Consider the following 25,728-nt stretch of genomic DNA (forward strand, 5'->3'; position numbering starts at 1 on the left):
AACATGAGCGTTGAAGTCCCCCAGTAGAACGAGGGAATCACCCGGGGGAGCACTCTCCAGTACTCCCTCGAGTGAATCCCAAAAGGGTGGGTACTCTGAGCTGCCGTTTGGCGCGTAAACGCAAACAACAGTCAGGACCCGTCCCCCCACCTGAAGGCGGAGGGAAGCTACCCTCTCGTCCACCGGGTTGAATTCCAACGTGCAGGCTTTGAGCCGAGGGGCAACAAGAATTGCCACCCCAGCCCGTCGCCTCTCACTGCCGGCAACGCCAGAGTGGAAGAGAGTCCAGCCCCTCTCAAGAGAAGTGGTTCCAGAGCCCTTGCTGTGCGTCGAAGTGAGTCCGACTATATCTAGCCGGAACTTCTCCACCTCACGTACTAGCTCAGGCTCCTTCCCCACCAGCGAAGTGACGTTCCACGTTCCAAGAGCCAGCTTATGTAGCCGAGGATCGGACTGCCAGGTGCCCTGCCCTTGGCTTCCGCCCAGCTCACAAGTCCTCTCCTCTCCCAAGTTGAACAAGATAATAACTGATGAAAATAAGACACACCTGAACCGTCTCCCCGTCAGGGAATCGAACCCTGGTCTTCCGCGTGACAGGCGGAGATACTGTCCACTATACTAACGAGGACTGCTTTGCACAGCCCTTTCCAAGGGACAAGCCAATGTTCGTGGCTTTTGCCTGCCATGCCACAACCAAAGCAATACGATTTCATCTTTCTGCCATCTCATAATTCCGACAAAATGATCCGTTAAAAGCACTTGTACAGGGTAGTGTGGCCGAGCGGTCTAAGGCACTGGATTAAGGCTCCAGTCTCTCGGGAGGCGTGGATTCAAATCCCACCACTGCCATTTTTGCTGGTAACGCACTTCTATCTTCCCTGACTGAGGCGATAAGACCCTGGGCCTAATTTGGAAAGCTTTGGAAAGTTTGCAAAAATAGGGCAAACAAGTTGGGTTTGGAGTTTTCCACGCCAGGTATGCAATAATAAAAGCACAACCAACACAGTTTTAAGGCCCCGCAGCAGTCTCCGGTAAAGCTAAACTTTGGACGTGCGTGTATGTTTATCAACATGTCGTTTGAAGATCTCCGCCCCTACTTAAGACATTCTGGCCACTTTTATCTGTTTCTGTATTTGGATCACACCGCAGTAATAGGATGTCTCACTGGCCGGCACGGAGCCACTTGCAGGAGGAAGTCGGCCTGTCTGGTGACATTGTGTAGAAACAACAACCTTAACATCAACACGAACTACACCAAGAAGACAATAGAAGACATGAGGAAGGAAAGTCTGTTTGCTCTTGTTAGACTTGTATAATGTTTCAACGTCCAAGTCCAAATTCATGCAGCACTTTCCATTATGTAGTGGTTATCACTTCACTGTCGCCTCAGACACGAACATTCCCTGGTTCAAAGAATACAATTCGGATTTCTGACATGGTACACGAATGCAATGGGTGCTTCACCTATTTGTCAAGAAACCATGCAGGAGACAAGTGTCTGAGGTAAGATCAGCTCCCTGGTGGTCTAGTGGCTAGGATTCGCCGCTTCCACCGTCGGTTCCAATGGATTTCAAACATCCGGTTAAAGCCTTGCAAACAGTGTTTAGGACAGGGTCGATTTCGGCAACATGACATGAAGCACTTTTGGCTGTATTGAATCATAAGGCAAGTTCAGTTTCTCGGATAGTGGCAGAATCTGTTCCCCAGCTGGTATCGGCCAGTTTTTTAGGATGCTGTTCCCAACTCCAACCTTAGCTTTAACCCTCTCAATATGATATTTGAAGTTGACCAAGATAGACTGTCTGTGGTTGTATTGAAGCTGTTTTCTGTACCAACGGACTTCAAGCTAACCATTGGTATATGTGTTCTTGAGGTGGAAGGCTGTAATTAAACTGTTGTCAGGGTTTGCTCATAGGTGATTAGTTGCGTTGTAGTAAACAAGTCCATACAGGGCTTGGCCTAAGGACTTTTCTAATTCTACAAAGGTTGATTTTTGTGATACTATGTCGAGCTCGTCACCTGCTGCGTCCCTAACCTTTAATTTGACACACTGACTTTGACAAACAATTTTTCCTTTTTGAAGATTTGTTATGCATCCTAATTTCGAGGGGTGCAACAAACATTATTAAAATACTGTGTTTGATTTCTGTAGGGCTGTGCATTAACGCCGAGTCCACACATCATAACATTGAGGGAGGGATACTGTGGTCACTTCTCCAATTTGAACAAGATAATAACTGATGAAAATAAGAGCCACCTGAACCATCTGTCCACTATACTAACGAGGACTGCTTTGCACAGCCCTTTCCAAGGGACAAGCCAACGTTCGTGGCTTTTGCCTGCCATGCCACAACCAAAGCATTGCGATTTCATCTTTCTGCCATCTCATAATTCCGACAAATTGATCCGTTAAAAGCACTTGTACAAGGTAGTGTGGCCGAGCGGTCTAAGGCGCTGGATTAAGGCTCCAGTCTCTCGGGAAGCGTGGGTTCAAATCCCACCACTGCGGTTTTTGTTGGTAGCACACTTGTATCTCCCCTGAGTGAGGCGATAAGACCCTGGGCCAAGAAGACAATAGAAGACATGAGGAAGGAAAGTCTGTTTGCTCTTGTTAGACTTGTATAATGTTTCAATGTCCAAGTCCAAATTCATGTAGCACTTTCCATTGTGTAGTGTTTATCACTTCACTTCACATAAGAGTTCCTCTGGTTCAAAGAATACAATTCGCATTTCTGACATGGTACACGAATGCAATGGGTGCTTCACCTATTTGTCAAGAAACCCTGCAGGAAACAAGTGTCTGAGGTAACATCAGGTCCCTGGTGGTCTGGTCTAGTGGATAGGATTCAGTACTTTCACCGCCGTGGCCCGGGTTCGATTCCCGGTCAGAAAAAACTGTTAAAATCTACGAGTGTTTGTTTGTCGGTGATTAGTTGCTTTGTAATAAACAAGTGCATACAGTGCTTGGCCTAAGGACTTTTGTAATTCTACAAAGGTTGATTTTTGTGATACTATGTCGAGCTCCTCGCCTGCTGCGCCCCTAACCTTTAATTTGACACACTGACTCTGACAAACAATTTTCCCTTTTTGAAGACTTGTTATGCATCCTAATTTCGAGGGGGGGAGCAACAAACATTATTAAAATACTGTGTTTGATTTCTGTAGGGCTGTGCATTAACGCCGAGTCCATACATCACAACAATGAGGGAGGGATACTGTGGTCACTTCTCCAATTTGAACAAGATAATAACTGATGAAAATAAGAGACACCTGAACCATCTCCCCGTCTGAGGTAGATCAGCTCCCAGGTATTCTAATGGCTAGGGTCCGGCGCTCCACACACAACCAGCCTAGTCACTGACAGCTTCCAGATTTTGTTGGTTGCATTGCACAGGCAGGAGAGAGCAGACTAACAAATGACTCATCGTCTGCACTCCTCCCCACTAACATGCTGTAGAACTATCCTCATAGCCTCTTTTGTTCATGGATACCTTGCAACGATTATTTTCTCAGATCTTGGGCGATTTAGGCCAAGGCCAGGACCAAAAAGGCCACACTTCTCTGGAGCCGGGCAGAATAAATTTGCTTAGGCAGAGAGAGGATTTGTGTGAGGCTTTCTCCCGGCGGCTAGAGTAGAGGGCCAACCTGTTGCTGTGATGGCAGTCAATCGAGGCTTATACTGAATGTAGGAAGTTTTGCCTTGATTTTAATCTCTTCTTTGCTGGTTCTTCGTCAAACAGAGCGAGACGAGGGTCTGTTTCTTGTTTGAGCTTTTCTTCTGACGTCTGATATAGGAAGGATCAATGCCTGACAGCAGATAGAGATTGTCGGTTCTAATAGATTTCAATCATCCAGTTAAAGCCTTGCAGACAGTGTTTAGGACAGGGTCGATTTTGGCAACTTGACTGCAACATGACATGAAGCACTTTTGATTGAATCATAAGGCGAGTTCAGTTTCTTGGATAGTGGCAGAATCTGTTCCGCAGCTGGTATCGGCCAGTTTTTTAGGATGCTGTTCCCAACTCCAACCTTAGCTTTAACCCTCTCAAAATGATATTTGAAGGTGACCAAGATAGACTGTCTGTGGTTGTATTGAAGCTGTTTTCTGTACCAACTGACTTTAGGCTAACCATTGGTATATGTGTTCTTGAGGTGGAAGACTGTAATTAAACTGTTGTCAGGAATTGCTCATAGGTGATTAGTTGCGTTGTAGTAAATAAGACCATACAGGGCTTGGCCTAACGAATTTTCCCTTTTTGAAGACTTGTTATGCATCCTAAATTCGAGGGTTGCAACAAACGTTTGTAAAAAACTGTGTCTGATTTCTGTAGGGCTGTGCATTAACGCCAAGTCCACACATCACAACATTGAGGGAGGGATACCGTGGTCACTTCTCCAATTTGAACAAGATAATAACTGATGAAAATAAGAGACACCTGAACCATCTCCTCGTCAGGGAATCGAACCCTGGTCTTCCGCGTGACAGGCGGAGATACTGTCCACTATACTAACGAGGACTGCTCAACACAGCCTTTTCGAAAGGACAAGCCAATGTTCATAGCTTTTGCCTGTCATGCCACAACCAAAGCATTGCGATTTCATCTTTCTGCCATCACATAATGCCATCAAATTGATCTGTTATAAGCACTCATTCAGGGTAGTGTGGCCGAGTGGTCTAAGGCGCTGGATTAAGGCTCCAGTCTCTCGGGAGGCGTGGGTTCAAATCCCACCACTGCCATTTTTGTTGGGAGCACACTTGTATCTTCCCTGACTGAGGCGATAAGACCCTGGGCCAAGAAGACAATAGAAGACATGAGGAAAGAAAGTCTGCTCTTGTTAGAGTTGTATAATGTTTCAACATCCAAGTCCAAATTCATGCAGCACTTTCCATTGTGTAGTGTTTATCACTTCACTTCACACGAAAGTTCACCCGGTTCAAAGAATACAATATTGAGGGAGGGATACTGTGGTCACTTCTCCAATTTCAACAAGATAATAACTGATGAAAATAAGAGACACCTGAACCATCTCCCCATCAGGGAATCGAACCCTGGTCTTCCGCGTGACAGGCGGAGATACTGTCCACTATACTAACGAGGACTGCTTTGCCCAGCACTTTCCAAGGGACAAGCCAACGTTTGTGGCTTTTGCCTGCCATGCGACAACCAAAGCATTGCGATTTCATCTTTCTGCCATCTCATAATGCCGACAAACTGATCAGCTAAAAACAGTCATTCAGGGTAGTGTGGCCGAGCGGTCTAAGGCGCTGGATTAAGGCTCCAGTCTCTCGGGAGGCGTGGGTTCAAATCCCACCACTGCCATTTTTGTTGGTAGCACACTTGTATCTTCCCTGACTGAGGTGTTAAGATCCTGGGCCAAAAAGACAATAGAAGACACGAGGAAGGAAAGTCTGTTTCCTCTTGTTAGACTTGTATAATGTTTCAACGTCCAAGTCCAAATTCATGCAGCACTTTCCATTGTGTAGTGTTTATCACTTCACTTCACACGAAAGTTCCCCCGGTTCAAAGAATACAATTCGCATTTCTGACATGGTACACGAATGCAATGGGTGCTTCACCTATTTGTCAAGAAACCCTGCAGGAAACAAGTGTCTGAGGTAACATCAGCTCCCTGGTGGTCTGGTCTAGTGGATAGCATTCAGTGCTTTCACCGCCACGGCCCGGGTTCGATTCCCGGTTAGAAAAAACTGTTAAAACCTACGAGTGTTTGTTTGTCGGTGATTAGTTGCTTTGTAATAAACAAGTGCATACAGGGCTTGGCCTAAGGACTTTTGTAATTCTACAAAGGTTGATTTTTGTGATACTATGTCGAGCTCCTCGCCTGCTGCGCCCCTAACCTTTAATTTGACACACTGACTCTGACAAACAATTTTCCCTTTTTGAAGACTTGTTATGCATCCTAATTTCGAGGTTGGGAGCAACAAACATTATTAAAATACTGTGTTTGATTTCTGTAGGGCTGTGCATTAACGCCGAGTCCATACATCACAACAATGAGGGAGGGATACTGTGGTCACTTCTCCAATTTGAACAAGATAATAACTGATGAAAATAAGAGACACCTGAACCATCTCCCCGTCTGAGGTAGATCAGCTCCCAGGTATTCTAATGGCTAGGGTCCGGCGCTCCACACACAACCAGCCTAGTCACTGACAGCTTCCAGATTTTGTTGGTTGCATTGCACAGGCAGGAGAGAGCAGACTAACAAATGACTCATCGTCTGCACTCCTCCCCACTAACATGCTGTAGAACTATCCTCATAGCCTCTTTTGTTCATGGATACCTTGCAACGATTATTTTCTCAGATCTTGGGCGATTTAGGCCAAGGCCAGGAACAAAAAGGCCACACTTCTCTGGAGCCGGGCAGAATAAATTTGCTTAGGCAGAGAGAGGATTTGTGTGAGGCTTTCTCCCGGCGGCTAGAGCAGAGGGCCAACCTGTTGCTGTGATGGCAGTCAATCAAGGCTTATACTGAATGTAGGAAGTTTTGCCTTGATTTTAATCTCTTCTTTGCTGGTTCTTCGTCAAACAGAGCGAGACGAGGGTCTGTTTCTTGTTTGAGCTTTTCTTCTGACGTCTGATATAGGAAGGATCAATGCCTGACAGCAGATAGAGATTGTCGGTTCTAATAGATTTCAATCATCCAGTTAAAGCCTTGCAGACAGTGTTTAGGACAGGGTCGATTTCGGCAACTTGACTGCAACATGACATGAAGCACTTTTGATTGAATCATAAGGCGAGTTCAGTTTCTCGGATAGTGGCAGAATCTGTTCCGCAGCTGGTATCGGCCAGTTTTTTAGGATGCTGTTCCCAACTCCAACCTTAGCTTTAACCCTCTCAATATGATATTTGAAGTTGACCAAGATAGACTGTCTGTGGTTGTATTGAAGCTGTTTTCTGTACCAACGGACTTCAAGCTAACCATTGGTATATGTGTTCTTGAGGTGGAAGGCTGTAATTAAACTGTTTTCAGGGTTTGCTCGTAGGTGATTAGTTGCGTTGTAGTAAACAAGTCCATACAGGGCTTGGCCTAAGGACTTTTCTAATTCTACAAAGGTTGATTTTTGTGATACTATGTCGAGCTCGTCACCTGCTGCGTCCCTAACCTTTAATTTGACACACTGACTTTGACAAACAATTTTTCCTTTTTGAAGATTTGTTATGCATCCTAATTTCGAGGGGTGCAACAAACATTATTAAAATACTGTGTTTGATTTCTGTAGGGCTGTGCATTAACGCCGAGTCCACACATCATAACATTGAGGGAGGGATACTGTGGTCACTTCTCCAATTTGAACAAGATAATAACTGATGAAAATAAGAGCCACCTGAACCATCTGTCCACTATACTAACGAGGACTGCTTTGCACAGCCCTTTCCAAGGGACAAGCCAACGTTCGTGGCTTTTGCCTGCCATGCCACAACCAAAGCATTGCGATTTCATCTTTCTGCCATCTCATAATTCCGACAAATTGATCCGTTAAAAGCACTTGTACAAGGTAGTGTGGCCGAGCGGTCTAAGGCGCTGGATTAAGGCTCCAGTCTCTCGGGAAGCGTGGGTTCAAATCCCACCACTGCGGTTTTTGTTGGTAGCACACTTGTATCTCCCCTGAGTGAGGCGATAAGACCCTGGGCCAAGAAGACAATAGAAGACATGAGGAAGGAAAGTCTGTTTGCTCTTGTTAGACTTGTATAATGTTTCAATGTACAAGTCCAAATTCATGTAGCACTTTCCATTGTGTAGTGTTTATCACTTCACTTCACATAAGAGTTCCTCTGGTTCAAAGAATACAATTCGCATTTCTGACATGGTACACGAATGCAATGGGTGCTTCACCTATTTGTCAAGAAACCCTGCAGGAAACAAGTGTCTGAGGTAACATCAGGTCCCTGGTGGTCTGGTCTAGTGGATAGGATTCAGTACTTTCACCGCCGTGGCCCGGGTTCGATTCCCGGTCAGAAAAAACTGTTAAAATCTACGAGTGTTTGTTTGTCGGTGATTAGTTGCTTTGTAATAAACAAGTGCATACAGTGCTTGGCCTAAGGACTTTTGTAATTCTACAAAGGTTGATTTTTGTGATACTATGTCGAGCTCCTCGCCTGCTGCGCCCCTAACCTTTAATTTGACACACTGACTCTGACAAACAATTTTCCCTTTTTGAAGACTTGTTATGCATCCTAATTTCGAGGGGGGGAGCAACAAACATTATTAAAATACTGTGTTTGATTTCTGTAGGGCTGTGCATTAACGCCGAGTCCATACATCACAACAATGAGGGAGGGATACTGTGGTCACTTCTCCAATTTGAACAAGATAATAACTGATGAAAATAAGAGACACCTGAACCATCTCCCCGTCTGAGGTAGATCAGCTCCCAGGTATTCTAATGGCTAGGGTCCGGCGCTCCACACACAACCAGCCTAGTCACTGACAGCTTCCAGATTTTGTTGGTTGCATTGCACAGGCAGGAGAGAGCAGACTAACAAATGACTCATCGTCTGCACTCCTCCCCACTAACATGCTGTAGAACTATCCTCATAGCCTCTTTTGTTCATGGATACCTTGCAACGATTATTTTCTCAGATCTTGGGCGATTTAGGCCAAGGCCAGGACCAAAAAGGCCACACTTCTCTGGAGCCGGGCAGAATAAATTTGCTTAGGCAGAGAGAGGATTTGTGTGAGGCTTTCTCCCGGCGGCTAGAGTAGAGGGCCAACCTGTTGCTGTGATGGCAGTCAATCGAGGCTTATACTGAATGTAGGAAGTTTTGCCTTGATTTTAATCTCTTCTTTGCTGGTTCTTCGTCAAACAGAGCGAGACGAGGGTCTGTTTCTTGTTTGAGCTTTTCTTCTGACGTCTGATATAGGAAGGATCAATGCCTGACAGCAGATAGAGATTGTCGGTTCTAATAGATTTCAATCATCCAGTTAAAGCCTTGCAGACAGTGTTTAGGACAGGGTCGATTTTGGCAACTTGACTGCAACATGACATGAAGCACTTTTGATTGAATCATAAGGCGAGTTCAGTTTCTCGGATAGTGGCAGAATCTGTTCCGCAGCTGGTATCGGCCAGTTTTTTAGGATGCTGTTCCCAACTCCAACCTTAGCTTTAACCCTCTCAAAATGATATTTGAAGGTGACCAAGATAGACTGTCTGTGGTTGTATTGAAGCTGTTTTCTGTACCAACTGACTTTAGGCTAACCATTGGTATATGTGTTCTTGAGGTGGAAGACTGTAATTAAACTGTTGTCAGGAATTGCTCATAGGTGATTAGTTGCGTTGTAGTAAATAAGACCATACAGGGCTTGGCCTAACGAATTTTCCCTTTTTGAAGACTTGTTATGCATCCTAAATTCGAGGGTTGCAACAAACGTTTGTAAAAAACTGTGTCTGATTTCTGTAGGGCTGTGCATTAACGCCAAGTCCACACATCACAACATTGAGGGAGGGATACCGTGGTCACTTCTCCAATTTGAACAAGATAATAACTGATGAAAATAAGAGACACCTGAACCATCTCCTCGTCAGGGAATCGAACCCTGGTCTTCCGCGTGACAGGCGGAGATACTGTCCACTATACTAACGAGGACTGCTCAACACAGCCTTTTCGAAAGGACAAGCCAATGTTCATAGCTTTTGCCTGTCATGCCACAACCAAAGCATTGCGATTTCATCTTTCTGCCATCACATAATGCCATCAAATTGATCTGTTATAAGCACTCATTCAGGGTAGTGTGGCCGAGCGGTCTAAGGCGCTGGATTAAGGCTCCAGTCTCTCGGGAGGCGTGGGTTCAAATCCCACCACTGCCATTTTTGTTGGGAGCACACTTGTATCTTCCCTGACTGAGGCGATAAGACCCTGGGCCAAGAAGACAATAGAAGACATGAGGAAAGAAAGTCTGCTCTTGTTAGAGTTGTATAATGTTTCAACGTCCAAGTCCAAATTCATGCAGCACTTTCCATTGTGTAGTGTTTATCACTTCACTTCACACGAAAGTTCACCCGGTTCAAAGAATACAATATTGAGGGAGGGATACTGTGGTCACTTCTCCAATTTCAACAAGATAATAACTGATGAAAATAAGAGACACCTGAACCATCTCCCCATCAGGGAATCGAACCCTGGTCTTCCGCGTGACAGGCGGAGATACTGTCCACTATACTAACGAGGACTGCTTTGCCCAGCACTTTCCAAGGGACAAGCCAACGTTTGTGGCTTTTGCCTGCCATGCGACAACCAAAGCATTGCGATTTCATCTTTCTGCCATCTCATAATGCCGACAAACTGATCAGCTAAAAACAGTCATTCAGGGTAGTGTGGCCGAGCGGTCTAAGGCGCTGGATTAAGGCTCCAGTCTCTCGGGAGGCGTGGGTTCAAATCCCACCACTGCCATTTTTGTTGGTAGCACACTTGTATCTTCCCTGACTGAGGTGTTAAGATCCTGGGCCAAAAAGACAATAGAAGACACGAGGAAGGAAAGTCTGTTTCCTCTTGTTAGACTTGTATAATGTTTCAACGTCCAAGTCCAAATTCATGCAGCACTTTCCATTGTGTAGTGTTTATCACTTCACTTCACACGAAAGTTCCCCCGGTTCAAAGAATACAATTCGCATTTCTGACATGGTACACGAATGCAATGGGTGCTTCACCTATTTGTCAAGAAACCCTGCAGGAAACAAGTGTCTGAGGTAACATCAGCTCCCTGGTGGTCTGGTCTAGTGGATAGCATTCAGTGCTTTCACCGCCACGGCCCGGGTTCGATTCCCGGTTAGAAAAAACTGTTAAAACCTACGAGTGTTTGTTTGTCGGTGATTAGTTGCTTTGTAATAAACAAGTGCATACAGGGCTTGGCCTAAGGACTTTTGTAATTCTACAAAGGTTGATTTTTGTGATACTATGTCGAGCTCCTCGCCTGCTGCGCCCCTAACCTTTAATTTGACACACTGACTCTGACAAACAATTTTCCCTTTTTGAAGACTTGTTATGCATCCTAATTTCGAGGTTGGGAGCAACAAACATTATTAAAATACTGTGTTTGATTTCTGTAGGGCTGTGCATTAACGCCGAGTCCATACATCACAACAATGAGGGAGGGATACTGTGGTCACTTCTCCAATTTGAACAAGATAATAACTGATGAAAATAAGAGACACCTGAACCATCTCCCCGTCTGAGGTAGATCAGCTCCCAGGTATTCTAATGGCTAGGGTCCGGCGCTCCACACACAACCAGCCTAGTCACTGACAGCTTCCAGATTTTGTTGGTTGCATTGCACAGGCAGGAGAGAGCAGACTAACAAATGACTCATCGTCTGCACTCCTCCCCACTAACATGCTGTAGAACTATCCTCATAGCCTCTTTTGTTCATGGATACCTTGCAACGATTATTTTCTCAGATCTTGGGCGATTTAGGCCAAGGCCAGGAACAAAAAGGCCACACTTCTCTGGAGCCGGGCAGAATAAATTTGCTTAGGCAGAGAGAGGATTTGTGTGAGGCTTTCTCCCGGCGGCTAGAGCAGAGGGCCAACCTGTTGCTGTGATGGCAGTCAATCAAGGCTTATACTGAATGTAGGAAGTTTTGCCTTGATTTTAATCTCTTCTTTGCTGGTTCTTCGTCAAACAGAGCGAGACGAGGGTCTGTTTCTTGTTTGAGCTTTTCTTCTGACGTCTGATATAGGAAGGATCAATGCCTGACAGCAGATAGAGATTGTCGGTTCTAATAGATTTCAATCATCCAGTTAAAGCCTTGCAGACAGTGTTTAGGACAGGGTCGATTTCGGCAACTTGACTGCAACATGACATGAAGCACTTTTGATTGAATCATAAGGCGAGTTCAGTTTCTCGGATAGTGGCAGAATCTGTTCCGCAGCTGGTATCGGCCAGTTTTTTAGGATGCTGTTCCCAACTCCAACCTTAGCTTTAACTCCTCTCAAAATGATATTTGAAGGTGACCAAGATAGACTGTCTGTGGTTGTATTGAAGCTGTTTTCTGTACCAACTGACTTTAGGCTAACCATTGGTATATGTGTTCTTGAGGTGGAAGACTGTAATTAAACTGTTGTCAGGAATTGCTCATAGGTGATTAGTTGCGTTGTAGTAAATAAGACCATACAGGGCTTGGCCTAACGAATTTTCCCTTTTTGAAGACTTGTTATGCATCCTAAATTCGAGGGTTGCAACAAACGTTTGTAAAAAACTGTGTCTGATTTCTGTAGGGCTGTGCATTAACGCCAAGTCCACACATCACAACATTGAGGGAGGGATACCGTGGTCACTTCTCCAATTTGAACAAGATAATAACTGATGAAAGTAAGAGACACCTGAACCATCTCCCCGTCAGGGAATCGAACCCTGGTCTTCCGCGTGACAGGCGGAGATACTGTCCACTATACTAACGAGGACTGCTCAACACAGCCTTTTCGAAGGGACAAGCCAATGTTCATAGCTTTTGCCTGTCATGCCACAACCAAAGCATTGCGATTTCATCTTTCTGCCATCTCATAATGCCATCAAATTGATAGTAGTGTAGTAGGGTAGTGTGGCCGAGCGGTCTAAGGCGCTGGATTAAGGCTCCAGTCTCTCGGGAGGCGTGGGTTCAAATCCCACCACTGCCATTTTTGTTGGTAGCACACTTGTATCTTCCCTGACTGAGGCGATAAGACCCTGGGCCAAGAAGACAATAGAAGACATGAGGAAAGAAAGTCTGCTCTTGTTAGAGTTGTATAATGTTTCAACGTCCAAGTCCAAATTCATGCAGCACTTTCCATTGTGTAGTGTTTATCACTTCACTTCACACGAAAGTTCACCCGGTTCAAAGAATACAATATTGAGGGAGGGATACTGTGGTCACTTCTCCAATTTCAACAAGATAATAACTGATGAAAATAAGAGACACTTGAACCATCTCCCCATCAGGGAATCGAACCCTGGTCTTCCGCGTGACAGGCGGAGATACTGTCCACTATACTAAAGAGGACTGCTTTGCCCAGCACTTTCCAAGGGACAAGCCAACGTTTGTGGCTTTTGCCTGCCATGCGACAACCAAAGCATTGCGATTTCATCTTTCTGCCATCTCATAATGCCGACAAACTGATCAGCTAAAAACACTCATTCAGGGTAGTGTGGCCGAGTGGTCTAAGGCGCTGGTTTAAGGCTCCAGTCTCTTGGGAGGCGTGGGTTCAAATCCCACCACTGCCATTTTTGTTGGTAGCACACTTGTATCTTCCCTGACTGAGGCGTTAAGATCCTGGGCCAAAAAGACAACAGAAGACACAAGGAAGGAAAGTCTGTTTGCTCTTGTTAGACTTGTATAATGTTTCAACGTCCAAGTCCAAATTCATGCAGCACTTTCCATTGTGTAGTGTTTATCACTTCACTTCACACGAAAGTTCCCCTGGTTCAAAGAATACAAATCGCATTTCTGACATGGTACACGAATGCAATGGGTGCTTCACCTATTTGTCAATAAACCATGCAGGAAACAAGTGTCTGAGGTAAGATCAGCTCCCTGGTGGTCTAGTGGCTAGGATTCGGCGCTTTCACCGCCGCGGCCCGGGTTCGATTCCCGGTCAGGGAAAAACCGTTTAACCCTACGAGAAAACGCTCGTAGGTAATTAGTTGTGTTGTAGTAAGTAAGACCATACAAGGCTTGGCCAAAGGGCTTTTCTAATTCTACAAAGGTTGATTTTTGTGATGTTATGTCGAGCTCGTCACCTGCTGCGTCCCTAACCTTTAATTTGACACACTGACTCTGACAAACAATTTTCCCTTTTTGAAGACTTGTTATGCATCCTAATTTCGAGGGGTGCAACAAACATTATTAAAATACTGTGTTTGATTTCTGTAGGGCTGTGCATTAACGTCGAGTCCACACATCACAACATTGAGGGAGGGATACTGTGGTCACTTCTCCAATTTGAACAAGATAATAAATGATGAAAATAAGAGACACCTGAACCATCTCTCCGTCAGGGAATCAAACCCTGGTCTTCCGCGTGACAGGCGGAGATACTGTCCACGCGTTACAAAGTAACGCGTTACTGTAACGCCGTTACTATCGGCGGTAACTAGTTATCTAACGCGTTATTTTTTATATTCAGTAACTCCGTTACCGTTACTACATGATGCATTACTGCGTTATTTTGCGTTATTTTTTATGTAGTATTGGCTAGAAACTGAGAAGATCTGAGTGTTGCAGCGCTGCTGAAGAGGCGACAAAAAAGAGTCGCGCCGCGCGCTGTGTGTGTGTGGGTGTGTGTGTGGGTGTGAGTGTGTGTGTGTGGGAGGGGGCGTGTCTGTGTCTACTATCAAGACGTCATGGCGAACCCCGAAGCCGAGTTTCTTAAAATGGAGATATTTTCAGTACGTTTCTTTTATCGACCACAAAGAAAAGAACATTTTAGTTGAATGTAAGTTTCAAATATGCTGAAACAGCGACAAAAACAACATGCTTCGACGAAGCTAGTAAAGAGACACACACTTCACCTCCAACAGCCGCGGCTGGATTTTAATGAGGCACTGCACACTGAAGGTACACACACTCTGTCAATTCTCTTATATACTCTTTCATTTTAAACTTTTAGAGTGTTTGATTATCACATCACTCTAAATGTTTAGACTATAAAGTTCACAAACCTAAAGAGGGATACTAGTGGGCCAGGCTAATATTTCCTTTTCTCTAAACTAAGTGGGGAAATGTGTAGACTGTTCTGGGCTTCAGACATGATTTTATTTCAGAATTCCTTGAGAAAACGCCTGGTTAGGCTTTATGTATGTAGTGTGTGCCTTTCTTGTTTTACAGCTATGTTGTTATTATGCTGTTTGTTACTTATGTATGTTAAGTTGCAGCTATTTAAAATAGTTTTGTCAATTTGTTCTGGTCTGAAACAAATTGGCCCTTTAAAACATATCTTTGTCTTTGTGTGTTGTATGTAGACCACATTGCTTAGCAGAGTTCAGTGATGCAAATGCATGTCAAGTTGATCAACAGATTGTATTATTCTCCAGTGCAATAACAGTTCTAAAATAAAGGCTAAAAGGGCATTAAATGGGGCCTTAAAAAAATAAAATAAAAATATATAAGTAACTAAATAGTTACTTTTCACAGTAACGCATTACTTTTTGGTTTAAGTAACTGAGTTACTTTTTAAATAAAGTAACTAGTAACTGTAACTAGTTACTGGTTTTCAGTAACTAACCCAACACTGATAATAACCGATGAAAATAAGAGACACCTGAACCATATCCCCGTCAAGGAATCGAACCCTGGTCTTCCACGTGACAGGCGGAGATACTGTCCACTATACTAACGCGGACTGCTTTGCACAGCCCTTTCCAAGGGACAAGCCAATGTTCGTGGCTTTTGCCTGCTTTTCGACAATCAAAGCATTGCGATTTCATCTTTCTACCATCTCATAATTCCGACAAATTGATCCGTTAAAAGCACTTGTACAGGGTAGTGTGGCCGAGCGGTCTAAGGCGCTGGATTAAGGCTCGAGTATCTCGGGAGGCGTGGGTTCAAGGAAGACATGAGGAAGGAAAGTCTGTTTGCTCTTGTTAGACTTGTATAATGTTTCAACGTCCAAGTCCAAATTCATGCAGCACTTTCCATTGTGTAGTGTTTATCACTTCACTTCACACGAAAGTTCACCCGGTTCAAAGAATACAATTCGCATTCCTGACATGGTACACGAATGCAATGGGTGCTTCACCTATTTGTCAAGAAACCATGCAGGAAACAGGTGTCTGAGGTAAGATCAGCTCCCTGGTGGTCTAGTGGATACGATTCGGAGCTTTCACCGCCGCAGTCCGGGTTCGATTCCCGGTCAGGGAAAAACTGTTCAACCCTACGAGCGTTTGCTCGCAGGTAATTAGTTGTGTTGTAGTAAATAAGACCATACAGTGCTTGGCCTAAGGACCTTTCTAATTCTACAAAGGTTGATTTTTGTGATGCTATGTCGAGCTCGTCACCTGCTGCGTCCCTAACCTTTAATTTGACACACTGACGCTGACAAACAATTTTCCCTTTTTGAAGACTTGATATGCATCCTAATTTTGAGGGGTGCAACAAACATTATTAAAATACTGTGTTTGATTTCTGTAGGGCTGTGCATTAACGCCGAGTCCACACATCACAACATTGAGGGAGGGATACCGTGGTCACTTCTCCAATTTGAACAAGATAATAACTGATGAAAATAAGAGACACCTGAACCATCTCCCCGTCAGGGAATCGAACCCTGGTCTTCCGCGTGACAGGCGGAGATACTGTCCACTATACTAACGAGGACTACTCCACACTACCTTTTCGAAGGGTCAAGCCAATGTTTGTGGGTTTTGCCTGTCATGCCACAACCAAAGCATTGCGATTTCATCTTTCTGCCATCACGTAATGCCAACAAATTGATCCGTTAAAAGCACTCATACAGGGTAGTGTGGCCGAGCGGTCTAAGGCGCTGGATTAAGGCTCCAGTCTCTCAGGAGGCGTGGGTTCAAATCCCACCACTGCCATTTTTGTTGGTAGCACACTTGTATCTTCCCTGAGTTAGGCGATAAGACCCTGGGCCAAGAAGACAATAGAAGACATGAGGAAAGAAAATCTGTTTCCTCTTGTTAGACTTGTATAATGTTTCAACGTCCAAGTCCAAATTCATGCAGCACTTTCCATTGTGTAGTGTTTATCACTTACCTTTACATAAGAGTTCCCCTGGTTCAAAGAATACAATTCGCATTTCTGACATGGTACACGAATGCAATGGGTGCTTCACCTATTTGTCAAGAAACCATGCAGGAAACAAGTGTCTGAGGTAAGATCAGCTCCCTGGTGGTCTAGTGGCTAGGATTCGGCGCTTTCACCGCCCCGGCCTGGGTTCGATTCCCGGTCTGTAAAATACCGTTAAAACCTACGAGCGTTTGCTCGTAGGTGATTAGTTGCGTTGTAGTAAACAAGTCCATACAGGGCTTAGCCTAAGGACTTTTGTAATTCTAGAAAGGTTGATTTTTGTGATGCTATGTCAAGCTCGTCACCTGCTGCGTCCCTAACCTTTAATTTGACACACTGACTCCGACAAACAATTTTCCCTTTTTGAAGACTTGTTATGCATCCTATTTTCGAGGGGTGCAACAAACATTATTAAAATACTGTGTTTGATTTCTGTAGGGCTGTGCATTAACGCCGAGTCCACACATCACAACATTGAGGGAGGGATACTGTGGCCACATCTCCAATTTCAACAAGATAATAACTGATGAAAATAAGAGACAACTGAACGATCTCCCCGTCAGGAAATCGAACCCTGATCTTCCGCGTGACAGGCGCAGATACTGTCCACTATACTAACGAGGACTGCTTTGCACTGCCCTTTCCAAGGGATAAGCCAGCGTTCGTGGCTTTTTCCTGCCATGCGACAACCAAAGCATTGCGATTTCATCTTTCTGCCATCTCATAATGCCGACAAACTGATCAGTTAAAAACACTCATTCAGGGTAGTGTGGCCGAGCGGTCTAAGGCGCTGGATTAAGGCTCCAGTCTCTCGGGAGGCGTGGGTTCAAATCCCACCACTGCCATTTTTGCTGGTAATGCACTTCTATCTTCCCTGACTGAGGCGATAAGACCTTGGGCCTAATTTGGAAAGCTTTGGAAAGCTTGCAAAAATAGGGCAAACAAGTTGGGTTTGGCGTTTTCCACGCCAGGTATGCAATAATAAAAACACAACCAGCACAGTTTTAAGGCCCCGCAGCAGTCTCCGGTAAAGCTAAACGTTGGACATGCGTGTATGTTTATCAACATGTCGTTTGAAGATCTCCGCCCCTACTAAAGACATTCTGGCCACTTTTAACTGTTTCTGTATTTGGATCACACTGCAGTAATAGGATGTCTCACTGGCCGGCACGGAGCCACTTGCAGGAGGGAGTTGGCCTGTCTGGTGACATTGTGTAGAAACAACAACATTAACATCAACATGGACTACACCAAGAAGACAATAGAAGACATGAGGAAAGAAAGTCTGTTTGCTCTTGTTAGACTTGTATAATGTTTCAACGTCCAAGTCCAAATTCATGCAGCACTTTCCATTATGTAGTGGTTATCACTTCACTGTCGCCTAAAACACGAACATTCCCTGGTTCAAAGAATACAATTCGCATTTCTGACATGGTACACGAATGCAATGGGTGCGCCACCTATTTGTCAAGAAACCATGCAGGAGACAAATGTCTGAAGTAAGATCAGCTTCCTGGTGGTCTAGTGGCTAGGATTCGGCGCTTCCACCGTCGGTTCCAATGGATTTCAAGCATCCGGTTAAAGCCTTGCAAACAGTGTTTAGGACAGGGTCGATCTCGGCAACATGACATGAAGCACTTTTGGCTGTATTGAATCATAAGGCGAGTTCAGTTTCTCGGATAGTGGCAGAATCTGTTCCCCAGCTGGTATCGGCCAGTTTTTTAGGATGCTGTTCCCAACTCCAACCTTAGCTTTAACCCTCTCAATATGATATTTGAAGTTGACCAAGATAGACTGTCTGTGGTTGTATTGAAGTTGTTTTCTGTACCAATGGACTTTAGGCTAACCATTGGTATATGTGTTCTTGAGGTGGAAGGCTGTAATTAAACTTTTGTCAGGGTTTGCTCGTAGGTAATTAGATGCGTTGTAGTAAACAAGTCCATACAGGGCTTGGCCTAAGGACTTTTCTAATTCTACAAAGGTTGATTTTTGTGATGCTATGTCGAGCTCGTCACCTGCTGCGTCCCTAACCTTTAATTTGACACACTGACTCTGACAAACAATTTTCCCTTTTTGAAGACTTGGTATGCATTCTAATTTCGAGGGGTGCAACAAACATTATTAAAATACTGTGTTTGATTTCTGTAGGGCAGTGCATTAACGCAGAGTCCACACATCATAACATTGAGGGAGGGATACTGTGGTCACTTCTCCAATTTGAACAAGATAATAACTGATGAAAATAAGAGACACCTGAACCATCTCCCCGTCAGGGAATCGAACCCTGGTCTTCCGCGTGACAGGCGGAGATACTGTCCACTATACTAACGAGGACTACTTTGCTCAGCCCTTTCCAAGGGGCAAACCAACGTTCGTGGCTTTTGCCTGCCATGCCACAACCAAAGCATTGCGATTTCATCTTTCTGCCATCTCATAATTCCGACAAATTGCTCCGTTAAAAGCACTTGTACAGGGTAGTGTGGCCGAGCGGTCTAAGGCGCTGGATTAAGGCTCCAGTCTCTCGGGAGGCGTGGGTTCAAATCCTACCACTGCCATTTTTGTTGGTAGCACACTTGTATCTTCCCTGAGTGAGGCGATAAGACCCTGGGCCAAGAAGACAATAGAAGACATGAGGAAAGAAAGTCTGTTTGCTCTTGTTAGACTTGTATAATGTTTCAACGTCCAAGTCCAAATTCATGCAGCACTTTCCATTGTGTAGTGTTTATCACTTCACTTCACATAAGAGTTCCCCTGGTTCAAAGAATACAATTCGCTTTTCTGACATGGTACACGAATGCAATGGGTGCTTCACCTATTTGTCAAGAAACCATGCAGGAAACAAGTGTCTGAGGTAAGATCAGCTCCCTGGTGGTCTAGTGGCTAGGATTCGGCGCTTTCACCGCCGCGGCCCGGGTTCGTTTCCCCGTCGGGGCAAAACCGTTCAACCCTACGAGCGTTTGCATGTAGGTAATTAGTTGTGTTGTAGTAAATAAGACCATACAGGGCTTGGCCTAAGGACTTTTCTAATTCTGCAAAGGTTGATTTTTGTGATGCTATGTCGAGCTCGTCACCTGCTGCGTCCCTAACCTTTAATTTGACACACTGACTCTGACAAACAATTTTCCCTTTTTGAAGACTTGTTATGCATCCTAATTTCGAGGGGTGCAACAAACATTATTAAAATACTATGTTTGATTTCTGTAGGGCTGTGCATTAACGCCGAGTCCACACACCACAACATTGAGGGAGGGATACTGTGGTCACTTCTCCAATTTCAACAAGATAATAACTGATGAAAATAAGAGACAACTGAACCATCTCCCCATCAGGGAATCGAACCCTGGTCTTCCGCGTGACAGGCGGAGATACTGTCCACTATACTAACGAGGACTGCTTTGCACAGCCCTTTCCAAGGGACAAGCCAGCGTTCGTGGCTTTTGCCTGCCATGCCACAACCAAAGCATTGCGATTTCATCTTTCTGCCATCTCATAATTCCGACAAATTGATCCGCTAAAAGCACTTCTACAGGGTAGTGTGGCCGAGCGGTCTAAGGCGCTGGATTAAGGCTCCAGTCTCTCGGGAGGCGTGGGTTCTAATCCCACCACTGCCATTTTTGCTGGTAATGCACTTCTATCCTCCCTGACTGAGGCGATAAGACCCTGGGCCTAATTTGGAAAGCTTTGGAAAGCTTGCAAAAATAGGGCAAACAAGTTGGGTTTGGAGTTTTCCACGCCAGGTATGCAATAATAAAAGCACAACCAGCACAGTTTTAAGGCCCTGCAGCAGTCTCCGGTAAAGCTAAACGTTGGACGTGCGTGTATGTTTATCAACATGTCGTTTGAAGATCTCCGCCCCTACTTAAGACATTCTGGCCACTTTTATCTGTTTCTGTATTTGGATCGCATCGCAGTAATAGAATGTCTCACTGGCCGGCACGGAGCCACTTGCAGGAGGGAGTTGGCCTGTCTGGTGACATTGTGTAGAAACAACAACCTTAACATCAACATGGACTACACCAAGAAGACAATAGAAGACATGAGAAAAGAAAGTCTGTTTGCTCTTGTTAGACTTGTATAATGTTTCAACGTCCAAGTCCAAATTCATGCAGCACTTTCCATTATGTACTGGTTATCACTTCACTGTCCCCTAAGACACGAACATTCCCTGGTTCAAAGAATACAATTCGCATTTCTGACATGGTACACGAATGCAATGGGTGCTTCACCTATTTGTCAAGAAACCATGCAGGAGACAAGTGTCTGAGGTAAGATCAGCTACCTGGTGGTCTAGTGGCTAGGATTCGGCGCTTCCACCGTCGATTCCAATGGATTTCAAGCATCCGGTTAAAGCCTTGCAAACAGTGTTTAGGACAGGGTCGATCTCGGCAACATGACATGAAGCACTTTTGGCTGTATTGAATCATAAGGCGAGTTCAGTTTCTTGGATAGTGGCAGAATCTGTTCCCCAGCTGGTATGGGCCAGTTTTTTAGGATGCTTTTCCCAACTCCAACCTTAGCTTTAACCCTCTCAATATGATATTTGAAGTTGACCAAGATAGACTGTCTGTGGTTGTATTGAAGCTGTTTTCTGTACCAACGGACTTTAGGCTAACCATTGGTATATGTGTTCTTGAGGTGGAAGGCTGTAATTAAACTGTTGTCAGGGTTTGCTCGTAGGTGATTAGTTGCGTTGTAGTAAACAAGTCCATACAGGGCTTAGCCTAAGGACTTTTTTAATTCTACAAAGGTTGATTTTTGTGATGCTATGTCGAGCTCGTCACCTGCTGCGTCCCTAACCTTTAATTTGACACACTGTGTTGGATTTAATATGTGTATTTGTTATGTGTATATGTATTTATGGCGGACTTACCTGGGACTTTAAGATGGGCGGGGCTACCACTGACAGGTGACCATGTCGGTAGCTTTAAAAATGGCGTCATTGTTTCGTTTGTAAAAACAGCGTACTTCGTCACCAGCATACCCCACTGGTAAGATCATTTGTTATGTCCGCTTTGCTTTGTTAGATCAGCTGAATTATTGTTTAAATTCCATGCTTGCCTGCTTTCTTGCTTTTCTGTTTGTTGTAAGTCCGCTGTGTCCGCAGCGCTTGTTGTGCGGCGGACTTGCTGCGTCACAACCAGGGCAAACACTCACTATTTAGTCTTTGAACAACATTGGCAAAATTAACAGTAATGTGTGGATTGAAATCTGCTGGATTAGATTGTTGTCACGTTGCGTGTGTCCAGCTGCATTTCGAAGGTTTGAGTTAAAAATACCGGCACTTTACTTCCTGGTTTGGCTGATGGGATTTGTAGTTCTTTTATGTAGTTTTGCTCATATGTGTAATGTGTGCCTCAAACAGAGCGCCGGCGTTTTATGTCTTTTTAATATGATTGTCCATGAACCATAGAGACATTATAAATAATTCTGATCACATTTAAAACATTATATGACATAAATTAATGGTGATAATAGAATGATAAATAATAAATGGGTTGTACTTGTATAGCGCTTTTCTACCTTCAAGGTACTCAAAGCGCTTTGACACTACTTCCACATTTACCCATTCACACACACATTCACACACTGATGGAGGGAGCTGCCATGCAAGGCGCTAACCAGCACCCATCAGGAGCAAGGGTGAAGTGTCTTGCTCAGGACACAACGGACATGACGAGGTTGGTACTAGGTGGGGATTGAACCAGGGACCCTCGGGTCGCGCACGGCCATTCTTCCACTGCGCCACGCCGTGGAATGTAATGCTAAAATTAATAAGTTAGGATAAAATCACAGTGATTGATAATATGTCATATCATGGTTGACAACATTATGGTTCAGTTGATGAATTCATGTCTATTATTTACATTATGATGATTCAAGATAGATACATTGTTTTATGTTCATGTTTACTTGTAGGTTATTACCTGCTTCTGCTGCTGCTGCTGCTACTGTTTCTGCAATAGTACCAAATAAAACAAGCAAAAGAGTGCAGTGCGAGTAATTCCTTTTATGCTGAGTGACGACCCCTATTCAGAGGGCCAATACGGAAAAAACTGAACAGTAATAACCAACGGGTTGGATGAGATTGGAATTTACCTACAAATCCCCCGATGAGTTTTAAAGCCTTGAAGAGGAATAAATAACTCTCCAAGCGAAACAACATTGTCCACCTAACAATTGACCAAAGGAGAACCACTATTTGGAGGGAAAGGACCCTGCTGGTGAAACCAAACCCCGGTCAGATAAAGAATAAGGAAAATGGACACACAGGAACTTGAAGCCCTCAGAGGGAAGCGCTCTGCTGCGCAATCCTCCTTCACCAAGAGGGCCAATAAGCTTGCCTCCAAAGTCAAACTGTTAGGGGAGAGAGCCCTGATGGACGAGCTGAGGATCCTTGAGGTGGACTATGAGAGGGTCAGTGATGCAGGAGATGACTATGCTGAAGCCCTCAATGCGGTGAACGGAACCGAGGATGAAGAGGACAAGGCAAAAGAAGAAGCAGCCTGCATAGTGGAGAAGACAGCTGAGTGCCTCCGTAAATACACAGAGACCGTTGAGCTCATTCAAGAAAGAATCTGGACTAAGTTCGCAGCAGATGACATCGGAGAATGTGTTTCCAGTGCAGAGACTAAGATGGACCAGGTTGAGGGCTGCAACATAAAGAAGTTAAAGAGGTCTGATTTTGAGCTCACCAGACGTGGCCTGAGAGAGAGGATCGATGAGCTCGAGCGAAGATGCAGAAACTGGGATGCTCTTATCTCATATGCCAACACAAAGATGCTCAAGGAGAAGGTCCGAGCTCTGTGGCGCCGAGTAAGAGACTGGGAGGATAGCTGGCGAGACCCAAGATGCACTGAGTCATCCGATGAAGATATGGATGACAAAGTCCGACAAGAAAAAAAGTCTGATAGGGCGCAGGACGTGCTCAACCCAGTCAGTCTCACAGAGCCCCCATTTAGCGGTCCCAGTCTCAAAGAGGAACTTCCTTCAGGCAGCAACACCCAAGTTGCTCCATCTAACCCCCACCCAACAACCATCTCAGCTTCAGGTGCCAGAATCCAGGCACTTAGTGGACCAGTTGGTGGCAGCACTGGAACCACATCAAATGCCTCTAGCACACCGCTGATGACCCAGAGTGCTCCACGGGGCATCCCTGACATGTATCCTGGAGGTTACGGCTACAGAAATCAGTTCCCCCTCCAGAGAGCACGTCTCCCCACGTTTTCTGGTGACATAACAGATTATTACCGTTGGAAGGCTGAATGGGGAGAACTGGAGCAATTGGGGAACCCACTGAGGACGGCAGGTGTAACAAGGTTCCATCTCTTAGCTAGCCTCGGTGAGAAAGTGAAGAAGGACCTAGTCCTGTCCAGCTGCGCGTCCGCTGAGGAAATGTTCCAACGCTTGGATAACAGATATGGGAATAAGGCAAGGATTGTCCAAATGATTGCGAGTGAGGTGCAAGGCCCGCCCCCTGTAAAAGGAAATAACCCTAGGAGAGCAATTGAGCTGATCCAGACGGTGGAAAGGGCCCTAAGCAACCTTCTCATCCTGGGTGAAGAGGATGTTATGAAAAATCGTCTGGTGGCACAGTCTCTGGAGAGTAAGCTACCGAACTTCCTAAAGGAGAAATGGGTGGATCACAAGAATGTGCCCACCAATGGTTTCGCCCATCAGAACCATTTTGAGTGTCTTCTTCAATTCCTAAAGAGACAGGAGGTAATTCTTGAAGAGCTGGACCAGTTGGAAACAAGCCTTGCAGAAAATACTCCCTCTGAGAAACGCCCGATAGAAACTTCAGAGAAGAGGGCGAAGAAGGCTTTCTCCAGGGTCACTGCAGGTCAACGCGGGCCTCCAGCAAAGACACAATTGCAATGCTCCGTCTGTGGCGACGAAACACACACTGGAAGGCTTTTTGCTTGCAAAACCTTCAGGGACTTGGACCTGGAAAAAAGAAAGTCTCACCTAAGGACCCATGGTGTGTGCAACAGGTGCTTGAACATTCACCCCAAGGATGGCCGTTGCAACTCAGGGTTCCTCTGCAGTAAAGCGGACTGCCGGCAAGACGAGGCTCACCACTACCTGCTCTGCCCCAGGTTCGCCACTCAAAGGGACGGTGGCAGTAAAGTCCCAGCGAAAGTAGTGAAAAGGCCTCTTTGCCTAACCAACCAACAGGAAGAGTTTCTTGCAACGCTAACCCCAGAGCAGAGGACAGAGTGTAGGAAAGTCTTCTCAAACAAAACCACCACAGCAATCTGCAACAGCAATGGAAGTCTACCTAAAGAATATCCAGTACTAATGATGCTCCTCAAGGTCACTACCAACTCTGGCCATCTCATCGGAACATTGATTGACCTTGCTTCAGATACCAATTACATCACAAATACTGGAGCCAAGCGTCTCGGACTATGTGGAGAGAACATCAAATTGATTGTGCATGGAGTTGGTGGGATGCGGAGGACAATCATGACCAGAAGATACACCCTTCAGTTGAGGGTAGGAACTCCCGAGGGAACGGTGGGAGTGCACAAGATCATTTGCTACCGTCTGGAGAGCATCGCAAAGGTCACCCAGAAAGCCACACCACATCAACTTCAAGGGTTCTTCCCTGGTGTTGCTGCTGAAGACTTGGTCCGGCCCACCAAAATCGATCTCCTCATCAGCCACAGGGAAGGTCGCCTGGTCCCACAGCCAGTCAGGAGAAAAGGGGACCTGATCCTTTGGGATGGCCCACTTGGAAAGACGGTCGCTGGAACCCACCCTGACCTCCTTGAGATGGTAGATTTAACCTTCCACCAGTCTGACACTCATGTCGCGAGGTCCATGAGAACTGCCTCAAAAGTATATGAGGAGGTCCTTGTGGACTCAAGCAATTCGAACACCGAGTTCACAAAGAAAGAGACAGTCCTCAGCAGCACCGCTACAACTAACAAGGAAGTGTTAGAGTGGTTCAGGTGGGACAGCATCGGGGCAGCGTGCGACCCTCAA

At 45.2% G+C, this 25,728-nt stretch overlaps 24 non-coding genes across 24 annotated transcripts; 14 read left to right on the forward strand and 10 right to left on the reverse strand.

Annotated features, from left to right (window-relative positions):
* Positions 1-556: 556 nt before the first annotated feature.
* trnad-guc (transfer RNA aspartic acid (anticodon GUC)) lies at positions 557-628 on the reverse strand. The gene has a single exon. It is a non-coding gene; the product is annotated as a tRNA-Asp (tRNA).
* A 139-nt stretch (positions 629-767) lies between these two features.
* trnal-aag (transfer RNA leucine (anticodon AAG)) lies at positions 768-849 on the forward strand. Its single transcript has one exon. It is a non-coding gene; the product is annotated as a tRNA-Leu (tRNA).
* A 1,578-nt stretch (positions 850-2,427) lies between these two features.
* Positions 2,428-2,509, forward strand: trnal-aag (transfer RNA leucine (anticodon AAG)). The gene has a single exon. It is a non-coding gene; the product is annotated as a tRNA-Leu (tRNA).
* Positions 2,510-4,445: 1,936 nt separating this feature from the next.
* On the reverse strand, positions 4,446-4,517 carry trnad-guc (transfer RNA aspartic acid (anticodon GUC)). Its single transcript has one exon. It is a non-coding gene; the product is annotated as a tRNA-Asp (tRNA).
* A 139-nt stretch (positions 4,518-4,656) lies between these two features.
* Positions 4,657-4,738, forward strand: trnal-aag (transfer RNA leucine (anticodon AAG)). The gene has a single exon. It is a non-coding gene; the product is annotated as a tRNA-Leu (tRNA).
* Positions 4,739-5,028: 290 nt separating this feature from the next.
* trnad-guc (transfer RNA aspartic acid (anticodon GUC)) lies at positions 5,029-5,100 on the reverse strand. The gene has a single exon. It is a non-coding gene; the product is annotated as a tRNA-Asp (tRNA).
* Positions 5,101-5,239: 139 nt separating this feature from the next.
* Positions 5,240-5,321, forward strand: trnal-aag (transfer RNA leucine (anticodon AAG)). Its single transcript has one exon. It is a non-coding gene; the product is annotated as a tRNA-Leu (tRNA).
* A 2,197-nt stretch (positions 5,322-7,518) lies between these two features.
* trnal-aag (transfer RNA leucine (anticodon AAG)) lies at positions 7,519-7,600 on the forward strand. Its single transcript has one exon. It is a non-coding gene; the product is annotated as a tRNA-Leu (tRNA).
* A 1,936-nt stretch (positions 7,601-9,536) lies between these two features.
* On the reverse strand, positions 9,537-9,608 carry trnad-guc (transfer RNA aspartic acid (anticodon GUC)). The gene has a single exon. It is a non-coding gene; the product is annotated as a tRNA-Asp (tRNA).
* Positions 9,609-9,747: 139 nt separating this feature from the next.
* trnal-aag (transfer RNA leucine (anticodon AAG)) lies at positions 9,748-9,829 on the forward strand. Its single transcript has one exon. It is a non-coding gene; the product is annotated as a tRNA-Leu (tRNA).
* Positions 9,830-10,119: 290 nt separating this feature from the next.
* On the reverse strand, positions 10,120-10,191 carry trnad-guc (transfer RNA aspartic acid (anticodon GUC)). Its single transcript has one exon. It is a non-coding gene; the product is annotated as a tRNA-Asp (tRNA).
* A 139-nt stretch (positions 10,192-10,330) lies between these two features.
* trnal-aag (transfer RNA leucine (anticodon AAG)) lies at positions 10,331-10,412 on the forward strand. The gene has a single exon. It is a non-coding gene; the product is annotated as a tRNA-Leu (tRNA).
* Positions 10,413-12,349: 1,937 nt separating this feature from the next.
* Positions 12,350-12,421, reverse strand: trnad-guc (transfer RNA aspartic acid (anticodon GUC)). The gene has a single exon. It is a non-coding gene; the product is annotated as a tRNA-Asp (tRNA).
* Positions 12,422-12,552: 131 nt separating this feature from the next.
* Positions 12,553-12,634, forward strand: trnal-aag (transfer RNA leucine (anticodon AAG)). Its single transcript has one exon. It is a non-coding gene; the product is annotated as a tRNA-Leu (tRNA).
* Positions 12,635-12,924: 290 nt separating this feature from the next.
* Positions 12,925-12,996, reverse strand: trnad-guc (transfer RNA aspartic acid (anticodon GUC)). The gene has a single exon. It is a non-coding gene; the product is annotated as a tRNA-Asp (tRNA).
* A 139-nt stretch (positions 12,997-13,135) lies between these two features.
* trnal-aag (transfer RNA leucine (anticodon AAG)) lies at positions 13,136-13,217 on the forward strand. Its single transcript has one exon. It is a non-coding gene; the product is annotated as a tRNA-Leu (tRNA).
* Positions 13,218-13,524: 307 nt separating this feature from the next.
* Positions 13,525-13,596, forward strand: trnae-uuc (transfer RNA glutamic acid (anticodon UUC)). Its single transcript has one exon. It is a non-coding gene; the product is annotated as a tRNA-Glu (tRNA).
* Positions 13,597-16,236: 2,640 nt separating this feature from the next.
* On the reverse strand, positions 16,237-16,308 carry trnad-guc (transfer RNA aspartic acid (anticodon GUC)). The gene has a single exon. It is a non-coding gene; the product is annotated as a tRNA-Asp (tRNA).
* Positions 16,309-16,447: 139 nt separating this feature from the next.
* On the forward strand, positions 16,448-16,529 carry trnal-aag (transfer RNA leucine (anticodon AAG)). The gene has a single exon. It is a non-coding gene; the product is annotated as a tRNA-Leu (tRNA).
* Positions 16,530-17,503: 974 nt separating this feature from the next.
* Positions 17,504-17,585, forward strand: trnal-aag (transfer RNA leucine (anticodon AAG)). Its single transcript has one exon. It is a non-coding gene; the product is annotated as a tRNA-Leu (tRNA).
* A 1,417-nt stretch (positions 17,586-19,002) lies between these two features.
* On the reverse strand, positions 19,003-19,074 carry trnad-guc (transfer RNA aspartic acid (anticodon GUC)). The gene has a single exon. It is a non-coding gene; the product is annotated as a tRNA-Asp (tRNA).
* Positions 19,075-19,213: 139 nt separating this feature from the next.
* Positions 19,214-19,295, forward strand: trnal-aag (transfer RNA leucine (anticodon AAG)). Its single transcript has one exon. It is a non-coding gene; the product is annotated as a tRNA-Leu (tRNA).
* Positions 19,296-20,058: 763 nt separating this feature from the next.
* Positions 20,059-20,130, reverse strand: trnad-guc (transfer RNA aspartic acid (anticodon GUC)). Its single transcript has one exon. It is a non-coding gene; the product is annotated as a tRNA-Asp (tRNA).
* Positions 20,131-20,269: 139 nt separating this feature from the next.
* On the forward strand, positions 20,270-20,351 carry trnal-aag (transfer RNA leucine (anticodon AAG)). Its single transcript has one exon. It is a non-coding gene; the product is annotated as a tRNA-Leu (tRNA).
* The last annotated feature ends 5,377 nt before the right edge of the window (positions 20,352-25,728 follow it).

Source organism: Nerophis lumbriciformis, linkage group LG03 (genome assembly GCF_033978685.3).
Source record: "Nerophis lumbriciformis linkage group LG03, RoL_Nlum_v2.1, whole genome shotgun sequence".
NCBI lineage: Eukaryota > Metazoa > Chordata > Actinopteri > Syngnathiformes > Syngnathidae > Nerophis > Nerophis lumbriciformis.